Source organism: Panthera pardus, unplaced genomic scaffold (assembly GCF_024362965.1).
Source record: "Panthera pardus isolate Hobbes unplaced genomic scaffold, ASM2436296v1 HiC_scaffold_13, whole genome shotgun sequence".
Classification (NCBI taxonomy): Eukaryota; Metazoa; Chordata; class Mammalia; order Carnivora; family Felidae; genus Panthera; species Panthera pardus.
Window position 1 is genome coordinate 15,458,379 of NW_026526688.1, and position 24,138 is coordinate 15,482,516.

The window sequence follows — 24,138 nt, forward strand, 5'->3', positions numbered from 1 at the left end:
CCTCTCTAACTTTTTTTTTCCTTCCCCTCCCCCATGGTCTTCTGTTAAGTTTCTCGGGATCCACGTAAGAGTGAAAACATAAGTCATTCTCTGTATGACTTATTTCACTTAGCATTACACTCTCCATTTCCATCCACGTTGCTACAAAGGGCCATATTTCATTCTTTCTCATTGCCACGTAGTACTACTCCATTGTGTATATAAACCACAATTTCTTTATCCATTCATCAGTTGATGGACATTTAGGCCCTTTCCATAATTTGGCTATTGTTGAAAGTGCTGCTGTAAACATTGGGGTACAAGTGCCCCTATGCATCAGCACTCCTGTATCCCTTGGGTCAATTCCTAGCAGTGCTATTGCTGGGTCATAGAGTAGATCTATTTTTAATTTTTTGAGGAACCTCCACACTGTTTTCCAGAGCAGCTGCACCAGTTTGCATTCCCACCAATAGTGCAAGAGGGTTCCACATCATCTCCAGCATCTATAGTCTCCTGCTTTGTTTATTTTAGCCACTCTGACTGGTGTGAGGTGGTATTTCAGTGTGATTTTGATTTGTATTTCCCTGATGAGGAGCGACGTTGAGCATCTTTTCATGTGCCTGTTGGCCCATCTGGATGTCTTCTTTAGAAAACTGTCTATTCATGTTTTCTGCCCATTTCTTCACTGGATTATTTGTTTTTTGGGTGTGGAGTTTGGTGAGTTCTTTATAGATTTTGGATACTAGCCCTTTGTCCGATATGTCATTTACAAAGATCTTTTCTCATTCCGTTGGTTGCCTTTTAGTTTTGTTGATTGTTTCCTTTGCAGTGCAGAAGGTTTTTATCTTCATGAGGTCCCAATAGTTCATTTTGGCTTTTAATTCCCTCGCCTTTGGGAAGGGAATTATTATTAAGTAAAGTACTTATTTTATCAAGTAAGAAATTGCTGCAGCTAAGGTCACTGAGGTTTTTTCCTGCTTTCTCCTCTAGGGTTTTGATGGTTTCCTGTCTCACACTCAGGTCCTTTATCCATTTTGAGTTTATTTTTGTGAATAGTATAAGAAAGTGGTCTAGTTTCACTCTTCTGCATGTTGCTGTCCAGTTCTCCCAGCACCATTTGTTAAAGTGACTTTTTTCCATTGGATGTTCTTTCCTGCTTTGTCAAAGATGAGTTGGCCATACGTTTGTGGGTCTAGTTCTGGGGTTTCTATTCTATTCCATTGGTCTATGTGTCTGTTTTTGTGCCAATACCATGCTGTCTTGATGATTACAGCTTTGTAGTAGAGGCTAAAGTCTGGGATGTGATGATTGTGATGCCTCCTGCTTTGGTGTTCTTCAAAATTACTTTGGCTATTCAGGATCTTTTGTGGTTCCATGCTTTCCTTATTATTAAGATTTACTGACGCTTACTGAGAAATAAGTCAAAATAAATAAATAAACATTTATATCTTAATACTTCATAATGTTGTAAATTTTAGGCTAACATAACACCCTGAGTCACATTTGATCCCTTTCTGCTTGAAGGGACCACGTACAGTTTAAATTTCAATAGAATGAAATTCTTCAAGAATGAAGATGTGGTTTTAAAATAAATAGCAGCAAACAATGAAATGGCAAAATACAGTTAAATCTAAGTAATAAATATTTACTAATGTAGCTATGTGAAAATATTTTATTGGAAAAGGAAGTGCATATTTTTTTAAGTTAATGTAATAATCTGGATCTAAAGTTCTAAATTATGTCAACAAAAATTGGGGGAGAGTTCCAGGGAAGGAAGGCAAAGCATTTTCATTGTTGTTGGAAGGAAGGGACGGGCAATTTATAATGTTTCATTCTAGACACTGATCTAAAGATTGGAATATAAAGCTTGGAAGCTGGGGGCACCTGGGTGGCTCAGTTTGTGAAGCATCCAACTTTGGCTCAGGTCATAATATCGTGGTTTATGAGTTCAAACCCCACTTTGGGCTCTGTGCTGACAGCTCAGAGCGTGGAGCCTTCTTCGGATTCTGTGTTTCCCTCTCTCTCTGCCCCTCCTCTCTCTCTCCTCTCTCTCTCAAAAATAAATAAAACATTTAAAAAAAAGGTTGGAAGTTGTATGTGCATAACTTCCAAATCACTAAAGGAATAAAAAAGAAGCATATAAAAATAATCTAATATCAAAATAGATGAAACACGAAAAAGATTTAAAAAAGGAAATATCCAGGAAGCACTAATACAGAAAGCATAATAAAAGAGAAAAACAAATATATTAGCTTCAAAATAAATGTGAATGGATAAACACTTTTTAAAAAATTTTTGTAATGTTTATTTATTTTTGAGAGAGAGAGAGTGCAAGCAGGGAAGGGTCAGAGAGAGGGAGACACAGAATCTGAAGCAGACTCCAGGCTCCAACTTGTCAGGGCAGAGCCCAATGTGGGGCCCGAACCCACGAACCATGAGATCATGACCCGAGCTGAAGTCGAAAGTTTAACTGACTGAGCCACCCAGGTGCCCCGAATAGATTAAACTCTGAAAGATTGTGAAGATTGAAGCAAGAAACAAAATCCAACTATAAACTACTTAAAAATTTACACTTGAAATAAAATGGCACAGAAAGGTTAGATATAAAAGAGTGAACAAAACCCAACCCCCAACCCAAAAATTAACACCCCAAAGGTAGGTCTCAAAACCCTGAAATAGCTACAAATCTTCATTAACAGTTAAGAATGTGTATGCTTGGGGCCCCTGGATGGCTCAAGCGGTTATCTCCCTTTCTCTGTGTGCCCTTCCCCAGCTCACAGGTACAAGCTCTCTCACTCTCTCTCTCTCAAAATAAACAAACTTAAAAAAAAAAAAGAATGTATGTTTGTTAAGAGGGGAGATCATAAAAGTTCCCATAAGAAAAATATAATTTGTAACTATGTGTGGTGATGGATGTTAGCTAGACTGATTGTGATAATCATTTCACTATATATGTATCAAATCATTCTGTTGTATACCTGAAACTCGAAATTTTACATGTCAATGATATCTCAATAAAAAATAAACATAAAAAAGAATGGGCATGATTGTTTATATATCATTAATATACACAACACACACACAGTAACTAGTCTTGGGAAAATAAAGTGCAAAATTGAAATCTTGGTTGAAGATTTCAATGACAGCTCAAGAAAGAAAGAATAAATGATATCTAAGATATAGCTATATAAAGACATAGAAGATTTGAATGTTAATATCAATAAGCTGGATTCAACAGACAATGAAAATTTTATCTTCTTGTTGTAGAATATTCATTATTATCAAACCTAACAGAAAAACTGACTGTATTTTGGTCCGCAAAGAAAACCTCAATAATTTCCAAACAGCAGAAATTTTATAGGCCACCATGCATATTATCTGACCAGAGGTAATGAAATTAGGAATTAATCATAACAGTTAACTAAAAATAAATCCAACTCCTTGTGAATGAAAAAGAAAAGCCTTATGTAACTTGACATAAAGAGGAAATGAAGCCTTCACTGAACCTTCACACTAGATATTAACCACAGAAAATTCTACATTTCGAAGCTTCATGGGATGCGTTTTCATTTAGGTCAGAAGCAGATCAGGAATGTTGCCATCACCGCTGCAATTTATTACTGTTAGAAAACTTCTTAGCAAGGCAATTAACAAGAAATAGAAATAAATAAGGAGTACTACAAATCAGAAGGCATGCGTGAAGAGTTCATCTATGGGAACATTTTTAAAACTTTTTGTTTGCAACTCGTGGCAAAATACTCATATTTCTTCATGATACAGTACAAAAAACAGACTCACGGCAGAAACAGAAGTTTCACCCAACTATGAACAACGCACACTAATACTTTCTTGTTCTATTCTATTCTAGGTGTTTTTTTTTTTTTAATACTGATTAGCAATCCATAAATTGATTTTACTGTCCACTATGGATCAAGACTTGTGTTTGGAAAACACAAGATATGAGCCATGTACCTGAGTATTCCTGAATCCCTCCTGTCCTTTGAGAAGAAGTTTGTTAGGCAATATTCACACAATATTTATTGTATGCATGCTTCGCCTACCAAACCACTTCTAGGAACATATTCTAAGAAAGTTGTATATATAAGCGTCTATATTATGCTGTTATTTATAATATAAGTTAAAAAGCAATTTAGGGGCGCCTGGGTGGCTCTGTCGGTTAAGTGTCTGACTTCGGCTCAGGTCATGATCTCACAGTTTGTGAGTTCGAGCCCCGCGTCAGGGTCTGTGCTGACAGCTCGGAGCCTGGAGCCTGCTTCAGATTCTGTGTCTCCTTCTCTCTCTCTCTGTCCCTCCCCCCACTCGTGCTCTGTCTCTGTCTCTCAAAAATAACTAAATGTAAAAAAAAAAAATTAAAAATAAATAAAGCAATTTAAATGTTTGAAAGTAGAGATGTGGTCAAATTATGGTATATCCATATAATGAAGTACCATGCAGGCATTAAAATCATTATGTCATTTGTATTTACTAGCATAATATTTTAGGTGAAAGGCTAGTAAATAGTATGTAAATGGATGATCTCATTTTTGAAAATATTTAAAGCATATTTGTGTCCAAAAAAAGAGAGGCAATGAATGTAATATGAATGTGGGAAATTAAAATAAGAAAATAAATTGAGTATAAGAAAAGGTAAATTTGGTGGCTGGTTTGGTAGACTTTTGTGGGCTAATTGAAGTCATTCTGAACTCCTTTCTCGCTTTCCATCACTTCACTGTAGAAGGAGGAAAGCCTTCTTATTTCCCCAGAGCCCTTTGTGGCTAGGAATGGTCATGTGACCTAGTATCTCAGAAAACTGAGATCTGCTGAGGAGCTGAGGGTGGGAAGCTTTGCTTCCAGATGAAAGATAAAGTGCTTTGCTGGCACTGCCTCTTTCTGTTTTTTCCAGTTTGGAATGCAGGTTGTGATGACACAATCCTTGGGTCACAGAAGCCATCTTGAAACTATGAGGCAACATGTATTTCGTTAAAAAGTAAGTATGCGAAAATGTAGCCAAAGGATATAACAATCCTGGGTTTTTTAAATGAGGTTGTTGGGGTGCCTCGGTAGCTTAGTCGGTTAAGCATCTGACTCTTGATTTCAGCTTGGGTCATGATCTCATAGTTCATGAGTTCAAGCCCCAAGTTGGGTTCTGGGCTGACAGTGCACAGCCTGCTTAGGATTCTCTTTCCCTAGCTCTCTGCCCCTCCCCCACTTGCATGCATTCTCTCTCTCTCTCTCTCTCTCTCAAAACAAATAAACATTAAAATAAATAATTAAAATGAGGTTAAGCAGATGAACCACACAAAGTATTTCTTGTAACATGATACAAATGAATTCCCATGTGTGTGTCCATTGTTCAGTTAGCTAGATTTTCTATTACTTACAGCAGACAATTCCTGACTCATTCAGAAGGATTGTGGTTGACATTAAATTACTATTGTTTACTGAATTGAACCAAGTTTATTAAAATAAATATGTTATTTTTTGTAACAGGAAACCAAACAATGAATTTTTTACTGATAACTTCTAATTTAAAGATCAGGACTATATATATACAGTCCTTCTAATATACAGATTAGGACACAAAAATTCTATTGTCTCCCTATCCAGTTTTAAGAAATTATAAACATTCATGTGCATGTTCTTTGATGCACTTAGGCCTGCATTTCTGTTGGAATACGTGTATGAGTAGAATTGCTAGATTTGGGGTATGAATGCCAAAGAGTTTTTCAAAGCTCTTTTATTAGTTGGCTCCCATCAGCTCATTATGAGACTTCCGGTTGCCCCATCCGTGTCACCACTTGGATTTGTCAGGTTTTTTTAATTAACCATTTTCCATTTTGGCAGTTACGCAGAGTTATCTCGTTGCAGTTTTATTTTGCATTTTTCTAAAAAACAGTGATGTTGAGTAACTTTACCTATGTTTAGTGACCACTGGAATACCCTGTTATGCTATTTTTTTCCTGTTTAAGGAATACTTTTCTTACCCAAGGCCATGAGGATATTCACCTATGTTTTCTTCTAGAAGCTTTATGTTTTACATTTTACAGTTAGATCTACAATCCACCTGGAATTACCTAGAATTAATTTAATGGATAGTGTTAGATAGGAGTCTGGATATATATGTATATGAATATATATGTACATATTCAATAGATCTTTCAAAATTTGTTGAAAAGATCATTTTTTGTTACTTCTCTAAAGTGTCTCCCTTGTCATAAATCAGGTATTGACTGTATATTTGTGGGGCTGTTTCAAGAATATCTAACCTTTAGTCTATTTGTCTACTCGTGTAAATACCATTTTGTGTTCATTTTTATAGTTTTAAATGTCTATATTTAATGGAGTAAATCCTCCAGTTTTGTTCATCTGACTTAAGATTGTTTTTGCTATTCCTGATTCTGCATTTCCATATAAATTTCAGAATTGACCTGTCAATTCACACAAATGCATACACACAAAGTGTTAGAATTTTGATGGCAACTACACTGAATCTATAGATCAACTTTGGGAAAACTGGTATCATATTAAGGCTTCCAATTCATTTACATAACATATTCCTCCACTTTTTAAGGTCTTTTTATATTTTTCTAAATAATTTTCTATGTAAAGTTCTCAAGCCATTTTTGTTAGATTCATTCCTTTATTTTTTGTGTTTTTGATTCTATTGGAAATGATATTGGCTTTTAAATGGCATTTTGTAATTTTTTTTCCTAACATATATAAATACAATAATTTTTAAATATTGACCTTATATCAAAAGACTTATCTCATTAACTCTAAAAGTGAGTGCTTTTGGATTTTTGCAGCAGCAGTCATCTGTGAATAATTACAATTTCTTTTTCTTTTTGTTTTAAAACTTTTACCCCTGACCTCCCCACCACATCTCCTAACTGGATTGGGCCTCTAAATATAATTTTGAATAGAAGTCATGGTAGAAGGCATCCTTATCTCATTACTGAACTCATTTACCAGCAACTATGATCTTTGCTATAAGGTTTTTGGTAGATAGTCTTGATCAGATTAAGGAGGTATTTTACTAGTTTCCCAGGTTTATTCTAATAAATTCCAGTTCAGTTTACTAAGAATTTTTTATGAATTGTTGATATTTATCAAATAGTTTTTATTTATCTACTGAGATGATCAAATGTGTTTTTTTACTTTTATTCTGTTGTTGCTGTGAATAACATTGAGAGATTTTAAAATATTAAACCTATCTGTTATTCCTGTAATAAACCCAATTTGCTTGACATGTATTATTCTATTTATGTATTGATTGATTCAGTGTATAAATTTCTTGTTTAGAATTTTTATATCTATGTTCCTGAAAAAGGTTATCCTGTAATTTGACTTAAAAATTTTTTTTAAGTTTATTTATTTTGGGGGGGGGGGGGAGAGAGAATCCTAAACAGGTTCCATGTTGTCAGCATGAGCTGGTCATGGGGCCTGATCTCATGAACCATTAACTCATGACCTGAGCCAAAATCAAGTGTCAGACTCTTAACTAATTGAGTCACTCAGGCGCCCCTTGACTTTCTTTTAATATCCTTGCCACATTTTAGTATCAAGCTTATGCTGACTTTGTTATGGATGTGATTTATCATTATATATTCTCTGAAAGAGTTTGTGTAAGATTGGTGTTACTTTTCCCTTACATGTTTGAAAACTTCACTAGTGGAAGCATCTAATACTGGGGCATTCTGCTAAGGAAGGTTTTTAAAGATTTAACTTAAAAATAGATATAGAAGTATTCCAACTTTCAATTTCTTTTTGTCAGTTTTGGTAATTTTTCTCCAGCAATCTGTCTATTTCATTTACATTTTCAAATACATCGGCATAACATTTTTCATAACATTATTTTACTGGCTTTTTAATGTCTGTAGGTTCTAAGTTGATGCCCCCTTTTCCATTTTATTACTGGTTATTTTGTCTCCTCTTTTTATTTCTTGATAAGCCTTGTCAAGATTTCATACATTTTATTAGTTTTTAATTTAATTAAAAATATTTTTTTAATTTACATCCCAATTAGTTAGCATATAGTGCAACAATGATTTCAGGAGTAGATTCCTTAGTGCCCCTTACCCATTTAGCCCTTCCCCCCTCCCGCAACCCCTCCAAGTAACCCTCAGTTTGTTCTCCATATTTATGAGTCTCTTCTGTTTTGTCCCCATCCCTGTTTTTATACTGTTTTTGTTTCCCTTCCCTTATGTTCATCTGTTTTGCCTCTTAAAGTCCTCATATGAATGAAGTCATATGATTTTTGTCTTTCTCTGACTAATTTCACTTAGCATAATGGAACTGGAGGGTATTATTAGGTTTTTCTTATAAGAACAAATGCGGCTTTATCAATTCTCTCTCTTGTATGTTTGGTTTCTACTTCACTCCTGCTCTTATTTCTTTTTCTCCATGTGATGGAATTTAATTTTCTTTGAGATGGAAACTTAGACTATTGATTTTCAGGCAATATTTTTATCTAATACATGCATATACGAGTATTAATTTCCTTTAAGGCATGAGTTTAGTTGCATTCCATTTATCCTGCTACATTATATGCAGCATTTTCACTAACCTTCCATTCAAGGTATTTCCTATATATTTCCACAGTACCTTCTTCTCCGAATCATGAATTATTTAGAAGTCTCTGATTGTTTTCCAAATATATGAAGATTTAAAATTTTCTTTCTGTTATTGACTATACTTTAATTATACTGTAGTTAGAGAACACATTCTGTATGATTTCACACTTTTCCGATTTGTTGAGAAATGCTTTATGACTAACATATGGTCATTTTTTACAAATGTTCCATGTGCACTTGAGAATAATGTGTATTCATCAGTTGTCGGGTGCAGTGTTCTGGTAATATATCAAGTAGGTAAATATGTCAATTTGTTGTATAAATTTTCTATACCCTTCTAATTTTTTGTTCTCTTATTTTATCAGTTACTGAAAAAGAGGTCTTAAAGTCTTTTAATATCATGAATTTACCAATTCTCCTTTGGTTCTGTCAATTTTTGCTATATTTATTTTGAGACTGTACAATTAGTAGCATTACAATTTAGAACTGTTACAGTTTCCTGGTGGATTGAGCCTTATATCAACATGAAGTGTCCTTTATTTTTTTTTAGTTTTTTTTTTTTTTTAATGTTTATCCATTTTTTGAGAGACAGAGAGACAGAGCACGAGTGAGGGAGGGGCAGAGAGAGAGGGAGACACAGAACCCGAAGCAGGCTCCAGGCTCTGAGTTCTCAGCACAGAGCCCGACGCAGGGCTCAAACTCACAAACTGAGATCATGACCTGAGCTGAAGTCGGACGCTTAACTGACTGAGCCACCCAGCGGTCCCCTGACGTGTTCTTTATTTAAAAAATAGTCTAGGGGTGCCTGGGTGGCTTGGTCGGTTAAGCGTCCGACTTCGGCTCAGGTCATGATTTCACGGTCCGTGAGTTCGAGCCCCGCGTCGGGCTCTGGGCTGACAGCTCAGAGCCTGGGGCCTGTTTCAGATTCTGTGTCTCCCTCTCTCTCTGCCCCTCCCCCGTTCATGCTCTGTCTCTCTCTGTCTCAAAAATAAATAATCGTTAAAAAAAATAAAATAAAATAAATAGTCTAGAGGAGCCTGGTGGCTCAGTCAGTTAAGCATCCGGCTTTAGCTCAGGTCATGATCTCATGGTTCATGAGTTCAAGTCTTGCATCAGGCTCTGTGGGGACAGCTTAAGGCCTGGAGCCTGCTTCGGATTCTGGGTCTCCCTCTCTCTGCCCCTCCCCTGCTTACACTCTGTCTCTCTCTCTCTCTCTCTCTCTCAAAAATAAATGAACATTAAAATAAAATAAAGATAGTCTAGGTTTTTAGTCTACGTTGACTCATAGTAGTATAGATGCACCAGCTCTCTCTTGGTTAGTTTTTTAAACTCATCTTTTAAAAATGCTATTACTTTCAACTCTTCCACATACTTACATTTAATGTAGGTCTTTTATAAGCAGCATATATCAGTTTTGGTTTTTGTCTTGTCTGATGGTAGTTTTTTTTAATGTAAATATCTAAAGTTTCACATAGACAAAAAATGAAAAAAAATCATAATTATACAGGTCAACGAATTCCTATGAAGTGAATGCAGCTGTGTAACCAGCACACGGACCAGGAGACAGAACATTACTGTCACACACCGGCACCTTCTTGTCCTTATTCTCCCAAGTGTAAACACTATTCTAACAATGTGGCTTAGTTTCACCTGCTTTTGAACTGTATGTAACCAGAAAAACTCAGAGTAATTGGAATTGTAAAATATTAGTAAAAAAGTAAACTTTTACATGTAATGTATTTACTGATATCTTTGTGTTTCAATCAGCCATCTAACTAACTGTCATGTATTCACTATACATTTGATAGTTTTTCTCCCCTTTCTTGATTTCTTTTCGACTAAGTATGGATTATCGTTGTTTGATTTCTCTGCCTTTATTAGCTTGCTATATATGTATATATATATATATATATATATATATATATATATATATATATTTTTTTTTTTTTAAGTTTATTTATTTTGAGAGTGAGAGGGTGAGTGGGGGAAGAACACAGAGAGAGGGAGAGAGAGAATCCCAAGCAGACTCTGCTGTCAGTGCAGAGCCTGATGTGGGGCTTTTTCTCACAAACTATGAGATCATGACCTGAGTCAAAATCTAGAGTCAGACACTTAACTGACTGAGCCACTCAGGTGCCCCACTATTTATACATTTTAATTAATCTCTTCCTGGCATAGGGCCCTAAATATGACCAAAAAATGGGAATATTGATTTATTGAAGTCTAATACAAATTTGTACTTCTGTAACTTCCCAGAAAATACAAAGACATTTGAATACTTTGAATTTACATTTCTCCCGCCTTCTGTGTTTTTTTGTTGTCATATATTTTAATTCTCTATGGATTTTTAATCCAAATGTTGTTATTATTATCATTATTATTATTACTATTATTAATTTACTTGACCCTCCATATGTTGTCATCTTCTTCTAGAGAGTAAATGCTTTGCTTGTGATGGCCACCTAGGCTATGGGCAGACCATTTCAATCCACAGTGGGTAAAGATGATTCAAACCTCACCTCTGTCTTTATGAAAGCTTCAGTCCTCAAAAAGTCTACACCCTTGCCCATGTCTAGCTCATTCTTATTGCTGAACTGTTGCCCTTTATTGTCCAACTAAAGTTCTGGGACATTTACTATGTCTCTTCTCCTTGGTGGGCTATGGACTCCAATTTTTGTCACATCCCTCATCCTGTGAATCTGTCAAAAGCTCAGTTCAGTTTACTAGCCTCTCAACTGCTTTTGAGATCAGTATTTCACTAGAGAGGAGACATGGTACCAATTGCCAGATATACCTCCTTCTCTAGGTCTTGATATGTGTCTGATACATTATGCACGTACACATACACCCACAGTCCAGCGGCTTTTCTAATCGCTGCTGGAGATGAGAGTTATTTCAAATGCAACTCAGCCTGTCATCGTGCCAAGTGAAACACCAAATTTCAATAAATAATTTTTAAACATAAAAAGTTCCATTTTATTAGAAATGCACCTCACAATGACAGGAATAGGGATGCTTTTAAAAATCAATTTATATATCCATGGATGAATATGACTGATCTCTAGAATAAGACAAGTTCAGAATCCATTCTATTCTCATTTGTTAAGTCGAAGTACTAAGAGAGTTGTTCACGTAAATAAGTAGATGGAAATAGACATAGTTTGTTGTACCCATGTCATTTAATTCTTTGAACTGCTGCCTTGCTTGAATGCCAACCTTCACATAGTGACCTACCATCATGAATTTTGAAATAACGTCTCATCTGACAACTCAATTAAGTTTTTCCTAAATAATTTTAAAGCACACAGAGGAAAATACTTGATTTTTTTTAAGTTTTATTGTTTTATCACTAGATGTATTCACTTTCTCAACACCGACACCCATATTTTGAACTGTCCCTTTATCTGGTACCTGGAGGTTTTCATGTGCCAGAGCAATGCACCTTAGTAAGGTTCTGGATGGCTGAGGGATATTCCTTTCTTAGGTAAAGTATGGAAAGGGCATGTTTTTCATCAAGCCAGTATTTTCAATGCACTTGGAAGTTTAGGATCTTAGAACTGATTTCCTTAAAAGCAACCTTGTCCTTGTAAACCCCTAGGAACCCGACGTGAAGAACCCTGAACTAGGAAACCAGGCAGCAGTAGCTCTGCTCTAAGGAAACTGTAATGTTCTGAAAGCAGCTGGGCATAAAGCGGTGTGGGGAGTATGACTGACGGTTGTATAATTTATTCTCTTTTGGCTTGCCCCACAACTGAAGCTCTGTGAGCCGAGGGAGAGGAAGAACTGTCATAAGCAGAGCAAATGGGGCATTACAATTTGCTATCTGTTCAGGTAATGAGAGAGCCAAATGATGGGGTGAAAGGATCATAGCTCAACCCATCAGAGATACCCTGAATCCAAGTCCTGCAAACACAGTACATTTCGATAGAAGCTATGTACCTTCATGTGCCCCTGAGAAGGGATTAAACTAGCACCCAGGTGGACAGAAACAGGGACAAGTGTAATCCTTCTGCCCTCTCCATCCAGAATGGTCTCTTCTTGGTGAGATCTCAAAAGGCAGACACATTCACCCTACTTCTAATCTCATAACCCAGAATGAATAAACAACTGGCAAAGGAAACCGCTAGCAAGAAAGGACAGCCACAATGCAGTGTATGTAACGTGAAATTGGTGACGCTTGTAGGTTTCAGGAGAGCAAGGCTCATTATTCCTAGGTGAAGTAGTGTAGGTACTTTGTTTTGTTTTCGTTAGTCTTTATCGGATGGAAATCAGCAGACTGGTGGTGGGGGGTGCTGTGTGGATCCCACGAGATGGTTCTCTGATCAGGAGTCTATGGGCCCTTTCCGGATCGATCACGTGCTCAATTTGTGAAAGTGGGTACTTTGCTCCAGCTCTGAGTCTGCTTCCTCCAGTCCACTTCCATGGCTTCGGGGGGAGCATGGAATCTGGGCAACCGAAGTCACTGCAGGTCGCCTCAGCGTGACTGAGGAAAGCAGGATTTCTGGATCTCTGCATTGGGATGCAGGGAAACAAAGGCAATGGCCTGGATCTCACAGTCTGAAAGATCAACCGGGAGCTATGGAGTAAGATTTTGGTTTCACAAATGCTCTGAGGGCATGTTTTGGCTTTACTCCATCTTGTTTCCTCCCTGTTCCCAAGGACCTTTGAAAGGAATTGCCCTTAATTAGGGTTCATTTTCTAGGACTTCATCTTATCTCTGCCTAGACTCCACCTTCCTGCTGGATATTCCCACCTCAGGCTGGGTGAGAATCTCCTTCTACAACCTAATAAAAACATCCTGAGTAGAAAATACAGAGTTGAAGGGAACTTAAAGGGCAAAGAGGGCCACCACTAACCCCATGCTTGATTTCTTTAAAAAGGCATTTCTTTTTAAAAACACTTAACTGCCATCCAACAGCAACTTATTTGAATATACCTGTTTTGTCACGATCACACTTGACTGCCATGGCCCAAAACATTGTCAAATTAATATGCAAGTCACGATGTCTAGAATGTGAGCGATGTCCCCCGGATGTGGCATCCTAGCACAGCTCAGGGCTTTCAGAGCCGTCCGTGGCAGGCGTACTTCAAACCCCTTTAATTTTACAAAGAAAACAAGGGCCTCAGATGGGAGAAGTGAATGTCCCAGGGCCTCCCTGCCAGCTAGTAATCATCTCTCCTGGCCGTGGTACATTTCTACAACACACACTGCTTTCCAGAATGATCCTTGCTTCCTGGCAACTCTCTCCGAGGACCACCAAGTTGAGCCCATAAAAAAAATCACATTTCTCCAACTTCCAAGAGCGTGGGTCTCGCCTTCTAAGTGCAGCTCCTTTTGCCAACTTTGACACATACTGTAACAATAACCCTTGTGAGCTGCATTTTATGTGATAGGAGGCAGGTGTACAACTGTTGAATACATGTCTCAAGAGAGCTTATTAAAACAGCTAAGCCAATTAACTCTCTTAGAAACATGTAACCTTTTCCAGGAAAATACATCTGAGGCACAGGAACTTGTGGGAACAAGTCCTTAGGGAAAGCATGGCCTTTGATCTCAGAGACCCTGTGCCCAGAGTTGGCCTGGCCCACAGAGCTAGGAGACCTCTGGTGGCCATTCTCTTCTGATGTAGGGAGAGGACGGTGGGCTGGTTTTGTGTGCAGGGGTAGAGAGCAAGCCCAGGAGACAAATGAGATGAGAAACAACTCATCCATTAGAGAAGATTCCAAAAACTCAACTGAAAATGACTCACTGGGCATAAAAAGTGACTAATGGGAAACCAAGGTGAGAAGGAATGTATGCCTAACCCAAGCTGAGTCTGCGTGTTAGGAAGGCGGTGGTGAAACCACAGCAAGGCATAATGAAGCCAGAGGTGGAGCTTTAATCTCTGCATCTGTTACTTAGCTTTAGATGGGGAAAATCTCTGGCCCAGGGTCAAGGACTGCACTCCTCCCAAGTGGGATCAGGTGAGGAATGAATGACCACTACTGGAACGACACCCCTGGGACCCCCTCATATAAACTATCAGCTCTGGGTCTGGGACACAGGCTTCAAGATGATCTAAATATTGCAATGATTACATGACTACAGTGACATCACGATCCCCCCAAAGGAAGCCATCTGACTTCTGCAGCACATGGTATTCCCAAACAAAGTCTCCTCCTCTGAACAGGCACTTTCCTGGCATTTAGATCGCAGCAGACTGGACCTACTTAGGATGCAAGATGCTGACAAGCCCTTTACTGCACAGCTCAGCCCTGTCCGCGAGTTTGCTAGAACTCTAGCACCTATCCGGGGACCCCTCATCCCTCCGACCCCCAAATCCAAGCTGTGATCTTCAAGTCTTACAAACCACCCTTTCTCCCCATGTATCTGGAGGAACATGGGTCTCCCCAACCTCTGAGGTGGTTCTGAGCCACTCCTAGGAGCATCTGGGACCAGGACTGAGTGCTGTGTGTGTGGGCTCTGCAAAACCACTTCTCGGCAATCCTTGGGCCAACAGCCTGGGGCCAATCCAGTGGCCACACGGCCCAGTGTTAGCCTCTTTCTCTGCACGTGGTCCTGTGTATGGCTAACCCTGTCCCTGGTTTCTGCCTCCAGCCCTGAAGCACCAAACAGTCGGGCTCTGTCCGCCCTTTCTCTGATGACCCAGTGGTCAGCCCCCTCTATCTACCCCTTTCCTGAAAACACTCCCCTCCTGTTCCTTACTGACCTGACAACCTGTCCCAGAATTCTCTTAGTGATTCAAAATAGGGCTTGTGTTTCACTCCATGGTGTTTGCTGCAAATGTATGTTTGAATTCTTGATGTGACCTTGCAGCTTGATTTTGGGCTAAGAATGACCTAGATCTGAGGGCTTCCTCCAGGTGAATTAAAATGGGTCCAAACTGAAGATCCCTTTTTATTTATTTTATTTTTAATTTTTTTAATGCTTACTTATTTTTGAGAGAGAAAGAGAGAGAGAGAGAGAAAGAAAGAAAGAGAAAGCGGGGCAGGGGCAGAGAGAAGGAGACAGAATCCGAAGCAGGCTCCAGGCTCTGAGCTGTCAGCACACAGCCCGATGAGAACCCGTGAACTACGAGACCATGACCTGAGCTGAAGTCAGACACTCAACCGACTGAGCCAGCTCTCCTCCATTGTACAGTGGGCATAAGAGGAGTAACTTCTCACGATTGTTCCGACAGTTAAATAAAAGTATGTGTGTGACGTGCCGACTTCAATTTAGGTGTCCGGCCCACATGTTTCTTTTCCTTGTCGGCATCAGAGAAGGCTAAGGTGCCTTGGTTTCAAACGTGCCGGAGGAGAGTGGCCCTGGGGGGTTCCCCAGCAGTGACCGGGGCAGAGAAAGAGCATTCCCACAACAGTTTAACTAGCCTCAGGGCTGTGACAGGGGCCAGAGATGACACATTGGGTCACAGGCACCAGGCAAGTGGCCAAGTATGTTTGGGCTGCAGTTCTCACCCAGCTGCACAGCAGAACCAATGGGGTGGGGGGTAACTCGCAAGAACACTGATGCAGGGCCCTCACCCCAAACCAGTTATGCTGGAACCCGTGAGAGGGCAGCCCGGGCACTGGTGTTTTATAATAGCCTCATGTGATTCTTACCTGTATCCAGAGGGAAGAATCTCTCCTAAGGAGGGAGAAACAAGGACAGAAACTTACAAAATAAATTTACCTCTGGGGAACTGGATGGCTCACTCAGTTAAGCATCCAACTCTTGATTTTGGCTTAGGTCATGATCCCAGAGCCATGGGATCCAGCTCTTTGTGGGCTCTAAACTGAGCACGGAGCCTCCTTGGGATTCTCTCTCTTCCTCTGCCCCTCTTCTACTTGTACACGCTTGCTCTCGTTCTCAATATACATAAATAAACTTAAAAACAATAAATTTGCCTCTTAACGTGAAGGAAAGGAGGATGCAAACAGGGAGCAGAGAGGGTCACTGGTGCTGGTATTTCGGGTGAGCGTGGAAAGAACTAAATGTGGAAAGAACCTGGACCCAGACATCGCCCTGAATGGGAGGGGAGGCAGCTTTTCCCCTCAAGTTCTCTAATGAGACCGTGGCAGGAAGAAGGCTCTCCCCACCCCACCCCCCCACCCCCAGGGAGGCCAAGCCTGCCCAGACAGCCTGAGATGGGAGTTCGGCGCCCAGACTAATACAGAAAGCAAACGGAGGTGGTGAGGCCCTGCAGAGCTTCTGAGCCTCCTGATGTGCCAGCATCAGCTCTGGGCCAGAAGGAGCTCTCAGTGGGAATTAACCTTGACCCTGAACAAGCTCTGGAGCTGGCAGAATGCCAAAATCAGCCCGGAGAGAGGTCAGCAATTCTGATCCCACAGAACAAAACTTTCTTCCTCACTGGCTCCTAGCCTGTAGGCTACAATTCCCATATTAGTCATTGCTTCAAATTAGCAAGGCACCGGGGGATGTTAGAATAAAACGCTGTCTGCCCTGAGATGCCCCATCATTAGCCTTCGTTGAAATCTCTGGATGGGATCAGCTGGCAGCAGGGACACTGACAGGTGGGACACAGGGTGAGTCAGAGAAGGCTTAGGGAGCCTTGAGGCTGGTGTGTCGCTTGGGAGGCCAGGCCAGGTGGAGTATGGCGGGCAGCCCTGAGCCCCCGGGAGAAGGAGGGTAAGTGCTCTGAGGATGAGCGCCCGCACTTCACAAGTCCCAATGACGGCAGCAACGGGAGCCCTGAAAATCCCTCGCCCTTGTTCTGATTTGCAGTTAATCCGAAGGCTTGCCTTCTGGCCTGTTTGCCTCCTCACTTGGTCTAACAAATGTTGGGGTAATGTCTGTCTCTCATGTTTCTTTTCTTCCTGATCGTCTTTTTCATCTTCCCTCTTCCTTTCTGCTTTAGTGCATTTGGGCTGATGTAACAAAATACCATTGACTGGGTGGTTTAGCCAACAAACGTTTTCTCATAGTTCCTGGAGATGGGAAATTCAAGATCGAGGTGTTAGGAGATTTGGTGTCTGGTGAGGCACCTCCTCCTGGTTTGTACATGGTCACCTTCTTACTGTGTGGCTGAGAGAGGCCCTGGTCTCTTCTTCTTCCTGTAAGGGCACTAACCCCAGCACGGAAGCCCTATCCCCATGACTTCAGCTAAACCTAATTGCCTCCCCAAGGTCCCACCCCCAAATACCATCACACTGGGGATTGTATCCAAGATACAAAATGGGGGGGGGGGTGTCATATTTCAGTCCCCGGCAGTGTCTCCATGGTTATTTGGTGAGTCAATGGCTGATCAGGAACACTCATTGTGGACTTTCTGTGGGCAAAGAGTAAACTACTGGGTTAAGCCACTGACACTTGGGGGCTTATCTGTCTGCCATTGATCCTAACTTATTAATAGTCCCTTAGACTCAAATTGCCTTACATAGCATATAAGGTACTTAAAGATCTGGCCAGTGCTGGTTTTCTACCTCTTCACGCCCACCTTAGTCAATCAGCTGCAACCTTGTTCTGCTCTGCAGATCTGCAAGGACGACATGCCCTTGCTTGCTTTGCCTTTGAACCACAGCATGCAATCCTTTCCTCGCCTCAAATGCTCCTAGAGATCTGGCCTACGTGATCATTCAATACCCTACGTCTATTATAATCCCAACATCCCTGGTGTATGGTAACTACCGACTTCCTGTCTGCCTTCCAACCCGAGGAAATAGGCCCCATTTCTCATTAGAACGTACCAACTCCTCAATGGCATTCGAAGCAGCCACTAACCAGAAAAAAGAGGTGTTGGGCTTTTTTTTTTCATAACTCTTTTCCTGTTTAACTGAAAATTGTCTTTGTGGGAAAACTCGTGGCAAATTTTATTATTTGTATGTTTTGTTTTCTTCAAAACCAATTCCAGATGAAGTATCATAATCGTAAAATCATCGTCACTATTGAGATCAGGACTCTCTCGCAGTAGATAGAAATTAAAGAACACCTTGCATTATTAATAATTATTATTAGTCTAAATCAGAAAATGTTAAAGGAGATTAAACTCTTCAGAGTTCATAGCTTGCCAGGGACATCCCCGATAATAAACCTGGATGCTCTCTTTGCAGGCCACTTATCATGCCTCCAAAGTGAGCACCGACGATGGCCATTCCCATCTCGAAGCCAGTGTATTCCATGTGCCAACAGATTTCAGCTGGAGTCACTCGCTCAGTGACACCTTTCCCTGCCTTCTCAGACGAGATCAAGTCCCTTATTAGGCACCTTTTAAAAGGAATATCACCATTCTTTTTCTTTCTTTTTTTTTTTTTAAGATTTCTTTTTGAGAGAGAGTGTGCAAGGGGGAAGGGGCAGACAGAGGGGGACAGAGGATCCGAAGTGGGCTCTGTGCTGACAGCAGCGAGCCCGATGAGGAGCTCGAACTCACAAACCACGAGATCATGACCTGAGCCAAAGTCTGATGCCTGACCGGGCCCCCTCACTGTTCTTTATTAGACATTTCACAACTCCTGTTTTTTCTCTTGCTTCTCAAGCTACTCCTTTGTTTATTTTTCAGGCCCACCTCCATTTTATCATTAACTTCCTCAAGGCTGTGTCTGGGACCCTCTCCTCTCCTCTCCTCACCCTGCTCTCTCCCTGGGTAAGCTTCCAGAAGGCCCACAGCGTCAATGACCCCTGATGCCTCCGCCCCGAACCACACCTCTGTGCCTCCAGCTTCTCTTCCCTGAGCTCTAGATGTGCCCACTGCACATGTCTCAGCGTCAACCCAAGGCCTCTGCCCCCAAATCACTGCTCTTTCAGTTTCCCCCGTTGAAGTGAAGACTTGCCATCCCTACAGTTCTGTTAGCCAGAAGCAGGGGTCATGCCTGTCACTGCTCAATCCCGAGTCCAATTCATCACCAGGTCCTGGTGATTTTAATTCCTAAATGTGTCCCCAGGCATCCCATTTCTCACCACCTCTGTAACGCTAGTCCAAGGTATTCTCACCTCCTTCCGAGGTCCACACAATAGCTTCCAGACTATTCCATCCACTCTGGGTGCCACATTCCATTCTCCACGTAGCAGGCAGAGTGGTCTTGCCAGAATGCAAGGATGACACTGCTGCCTTCCTCCTTAAAGCCTTCCAGTGCCTTCTTATTCCTCTCAGGGTGGGAATAAATTCTCCAGCCTGGCCCATAGAAGCGGGCCTGGCCTAGCCTTCTCTCCACCTCATCCACGGCACACCCATCCTCCCTGTCCATTTCTTGGGCCTGCCACTCTTCTCCCGTCCCTTCTAGACCTTCACACTGCTGCTCCCGCAGCCTGCATGCTCCTTCCCATCGATCCCCCAACTTACCCAAGGTGTCACCCTCTCTTATTAGATGATGTCACAGTGCAATACACTCTTCACTATTACGCTTTTAACAAGTGGGTTTTTATACGCATTTACTTGGCCAAGTATAAGATTATCATCTGTCTCCTCCACGGGACGGTGAGTTCTTGGAGGGAGGGGAGGATGGAGTAAGGAGAGCCTGTATCTGGTTTTCCTCATAGTTGTCTCCTAAGAGCTGATTCCAGGGCCTGGAGTCACACCCTTTTAAGATGTTTTATGAAGAAGCAGATTTGCCACGACTTGTGATGAATAGAAGTTCATCCCTGGATGTCTCTTTCAGGCTCTCTAATTACCATAATGGATGCTGCTGAGAAACTACGAGCCCTTTTGGCCGAGACGCCAGCCTGCAGAAGGAGACTGGATGCGGCTGGACAGCTATGAGAACTGGAGGAATTGCTCCTGCGGGCAGCGGTCCAGAGAGACACCACCTCTTCAGTTTCTCTGCAGCAGAAGTGGTTGACGCCTAGGAACCCTGCAGGATGCTTTTGAAGATCACTTCTTAAGACAACCTCCGACTTGAAATGAGAATTCGTAATCTTTTTCTTGCTGACACAGACAGAAACATCAGCGATGCAGACCTTACCAAAGTTACGACAGACAAAGGAAATGACTCAAGGTGAATTCAACCCGAAGAGCCTTACGGGATTGTGACCCAAGCCCGCCCTGGCCAGACAAGATTAATTACAGGGCCCCAGATTTCACTTGGTACTGTGGTAATGTTTAACATATGTTTCTATCACATGAAAAAAATCAAATCAATTAGATATAGATTAGATGTGCACGTGTTGCTATGTCAAAGACCACTTACCAGTCCTCATCATTGTCACTTGGGTTGCATGAGCACAAAATTATCAGTGTGGTATGCACGGGTGTGTTTTTCTGCAAAGGGGATCCATAGTTTTGGTCATTTTCCTAATGTGGTCTTGATTTACAAGTGTAGGAATCAGCAAACTACATACTAAGGCCTCTCTGGGTTCCAAACTTACATACATCTTAAAGTGTAATGCCAAATTGGTGATATTATTGGAAAATTTAGTGAGACTCTGAATCCCTTGCATTTAAATGTCAAGTATTTTCTGAAAAAAAAATTCAGTTTTTATCCAGTAATTTGGAGTCCTGTTCATAGAGTCAAAGAACTGAGCCATATATAATGTTAACTCACACATTTGTAGAATTGATGCTGGGCCCCTAATTTTCCCTGTGCCATGTACGTATCTAAGTTCAGCCCAACAGGAAAGGGAAAGATGCTGTGAATAATCCCCAATCCTCCATCCATAGTCGATACGGGTCTCTTTACCCCTGCGGATGAAATCACCTTGCTTGTAACAACTGAAAGTCAACAGGAGCTGAGTCAGATACCCACCCATAAAGCCCCCACGCAGCCCACCTTTGGCAAGTAGGGAAGGGAAGGCCAGGTGGAAATGTGTCCTTCCCCACACAGAAGGTACTCTGTTTATCTGAACACCTGTACAGGACAGGAAGAGCCCAGACCTACACCCAACACTGCCCAGGGCCATATGAATGATTGCTCTCAAGTCCCCATGAGTGCTTGGCCGTAGGGAGTTAACACTGCAAAACGCATGATAAATGACGTAGAGCTTAGAGTCTTCAAACACTCCAAAGAGTTTTAGCCATAGACTCCTAAAAAGTTGCTAATTTTTGTTCCTTTTTTGTATTTCATGAGAGCCATAAGAACAAACTTCAAAACCACTGCCACTACGTATGGCAGCACTGACTGTCCAAGGAGCTCAAACTCAGTTTCCATACGGTATCTTACTTATCCTGCCATTTTCACCTCATTTCTCCTCCTCCTCAATCCTTCTCTGCTTTGGGTTCCCCTTAATATGAAGTGACTATTGGAGCCTCTTCCTTTTCCCCCAGTAAAATTTCTTTGATCTCAAACTAGAGGGATGGAGTAGGGGATACAGTTAGTGAACGACACATGCTCAGCTCCTGTCCTTTCCAGAACATTACTAGGCCCCAGCTATGCAGTTCCTGGATGATCTCTTTGGGCTTCCCAAAGAGATGTTTGATTTAGGGCCCGGGATCATTTCCCATGGTGCACTTCTCCCTGCACAACTCAATGGCATCACTGGGTGGGGCAATAAAGGGTCTGTTTACAATATTAAATTCCTTTGAGACTTGAGGTGGGCTATTTCGGACTCTTCACCACTGATGAATTTTTCCGTCTGCTGCTTTATCTACCTGACAGGAAAGCTTGAACTGCTGCCATTTCTAAATTGCTCTTCTAAATATTGACTTCATGGCGAGACTCAAAGTGTCATAACACAGCTCACTGGAGGCATGAAGATTTTCCAGGCCTCATCCAGAGGTCTGTACGATGTCCTGTGGGAAGTGGAGAAGGAAGAGGAGGATTTGAGAAGAAAAATAAAATCAAGTCACGTTCAGAAGAAACGCCATTGCACTTCACTTAATCTCGCAGAGACAAATGAACACTCATGGGGCTATTAGCTGTGGAGGGGCTGGAGAGGACCAAGGTGGAGGGAGAAATGATGGCAGCGACCATTAATCCCTCGGCGGTCGGCCGGGAAGAATGGAGGGTGCGAGAAAGAGCCCTTCAGAAACACCTAGCTCTCAGAGAGCCTTTATTTGGGTTTCCGGCTTAGAAGGACCGGACAGTGTCTGAAAAACAAGAGACTTTACATCCAATTTCTGTCAAGGCTTCGACACGGCTATATCTTTAGCTAATCTTCATTTGGGTTGCTGAGAAAATTCTAGGAGCCTTTCTTTTTAGCTTCTTTCCTCCTAATAGTTAACACTATAAACTGATCTTAAGGCATATTTGTCACATCATATTAGCTGTTGAACCATGAATCAAAGGAAGTGATTGGCCCTTTCTTGCCCTTAAGGAGCTGTTTTGAAGGAGCAACACGACGTTTTACGTGCAAGTTAGCTTTGAGATTTTTTTTTTTTTTTTTTTTTTTTATATTCAGGGATATACAACTTCAAGTTGTTTATTAGCATGAAGGGGCCAGATTCCCCAGGATGAGAATAATGCTCTTCAAGGCTGCAGAGAGAGGTTCTGTCTCCCTTTAGGACATGTCCCCAATTCGTGTGCATTGCCAGACACGGCTACCTGAAAGGCCACCGTGTGGAGGGGCTGGGGAGAGATTATGCGGGATGTGCTCTTCAGAGCATATGAAAAGCTCAAGTTCCAAGACATAGGAAGTTAAATTAACCAGGTACCATGGAAGATGGCCCTTCCGGCAGTGGCACGACATGTATCTTGCTTGTCCTTAGATTGTGGAAGGTGGCCCCTAAGGCCGCATGCCCAGTCTGTTCCCTCTCCTAGGCCTATGCATGTGGGCCCTTTTATTTGTTGATAATTACTTCCAAGAATGACCTCAAAGTGCGTCTTCTGGCTTGAGACCTCATCACATTGGACTGACCCCTGAGCTTGGATCCTCTAGCAACTCTGATTAGCTTGGCTGAGGCACTGACTTCTTTCCTTCATCTCATGTCCAACTCTGAGAAAAGCTGGGTCTCCATTTAAGGTAATAAAGTCCTCGTAAACCCTTCCCTTGCTTGAAAGCTTCTTCTCGTGTCAGCTGAGTAGCCGCTATGGGCAGAATCCCAGGTGTCTTCTGAAGAAACTCCAGTACTCCCCGGAAATTCCATCTGCCAGCAGAGCCATCCTGTGTATACTGGTTCTCATGCCCAGTTTGGATTCATGCGGTCTGCTCTGGCCTTCACGGGCTCACCTACGGATGCTAGTCTCTGCTCTGTGGCAGCTTTCCGGGCGCTTACCCCAGCTCGGCTGTGGGTCTGCTTTCCACAGTCTCCATCTGTCTGTGTGCTATGCTCCTCTAAGAGTTGGCACAGTCTTGAGTGCCCTGAGCAGCTCTCCACGTGACCACCTCCAACCAGCGTTCTCCAAACTCCTGCTGAAGGCCCACGCCCTCAATGTGGGCCATCTGCGGTTCAGCCTCGGCTTACTCATCCTTCTCTCCGTCCTCCCCCACCTCCACCTGCCATGGTCTCCCACAACCCACCGTGCTCTCACAATTTTATCAGGCTGCTGCCAGTGAGCTCCCCTAGCTGTCTCTCCCCATTAATCCCTTTATTTCTTCCAGGCCTCCCCTGATATCTTCTTCCATGATGGCAATCAGCAGTGTAACATCATTAAGAATTCGGGAAAAAAAAGCATCTACAGCCACATACATAGGAAGGTCAATTTGCCCACTCACCTAAAGAACGAATCCCACCAATGGGAAGACACCTGTAAGTTGATTATTTTATTATCACTGAATCCC

At 41.6% G+C, this 24,138-nt stretch overlaps 1 protein-coding gene across 1 annotated transcript in view; it reads right to left on the reverse strand.

The window, feature by feature from the left end:
- ENPP6 (ectonucleotide pyrophosphatase/phosphodiesterase 6) overlaps positions 1–24,138 on the reverse strand; it is a 120,497-nt gene that overhangs the window by 40,700 nt on the left and 55,659 nt on the right. The gene's annotated exons all lie outside the window — the stretch shown is intronic.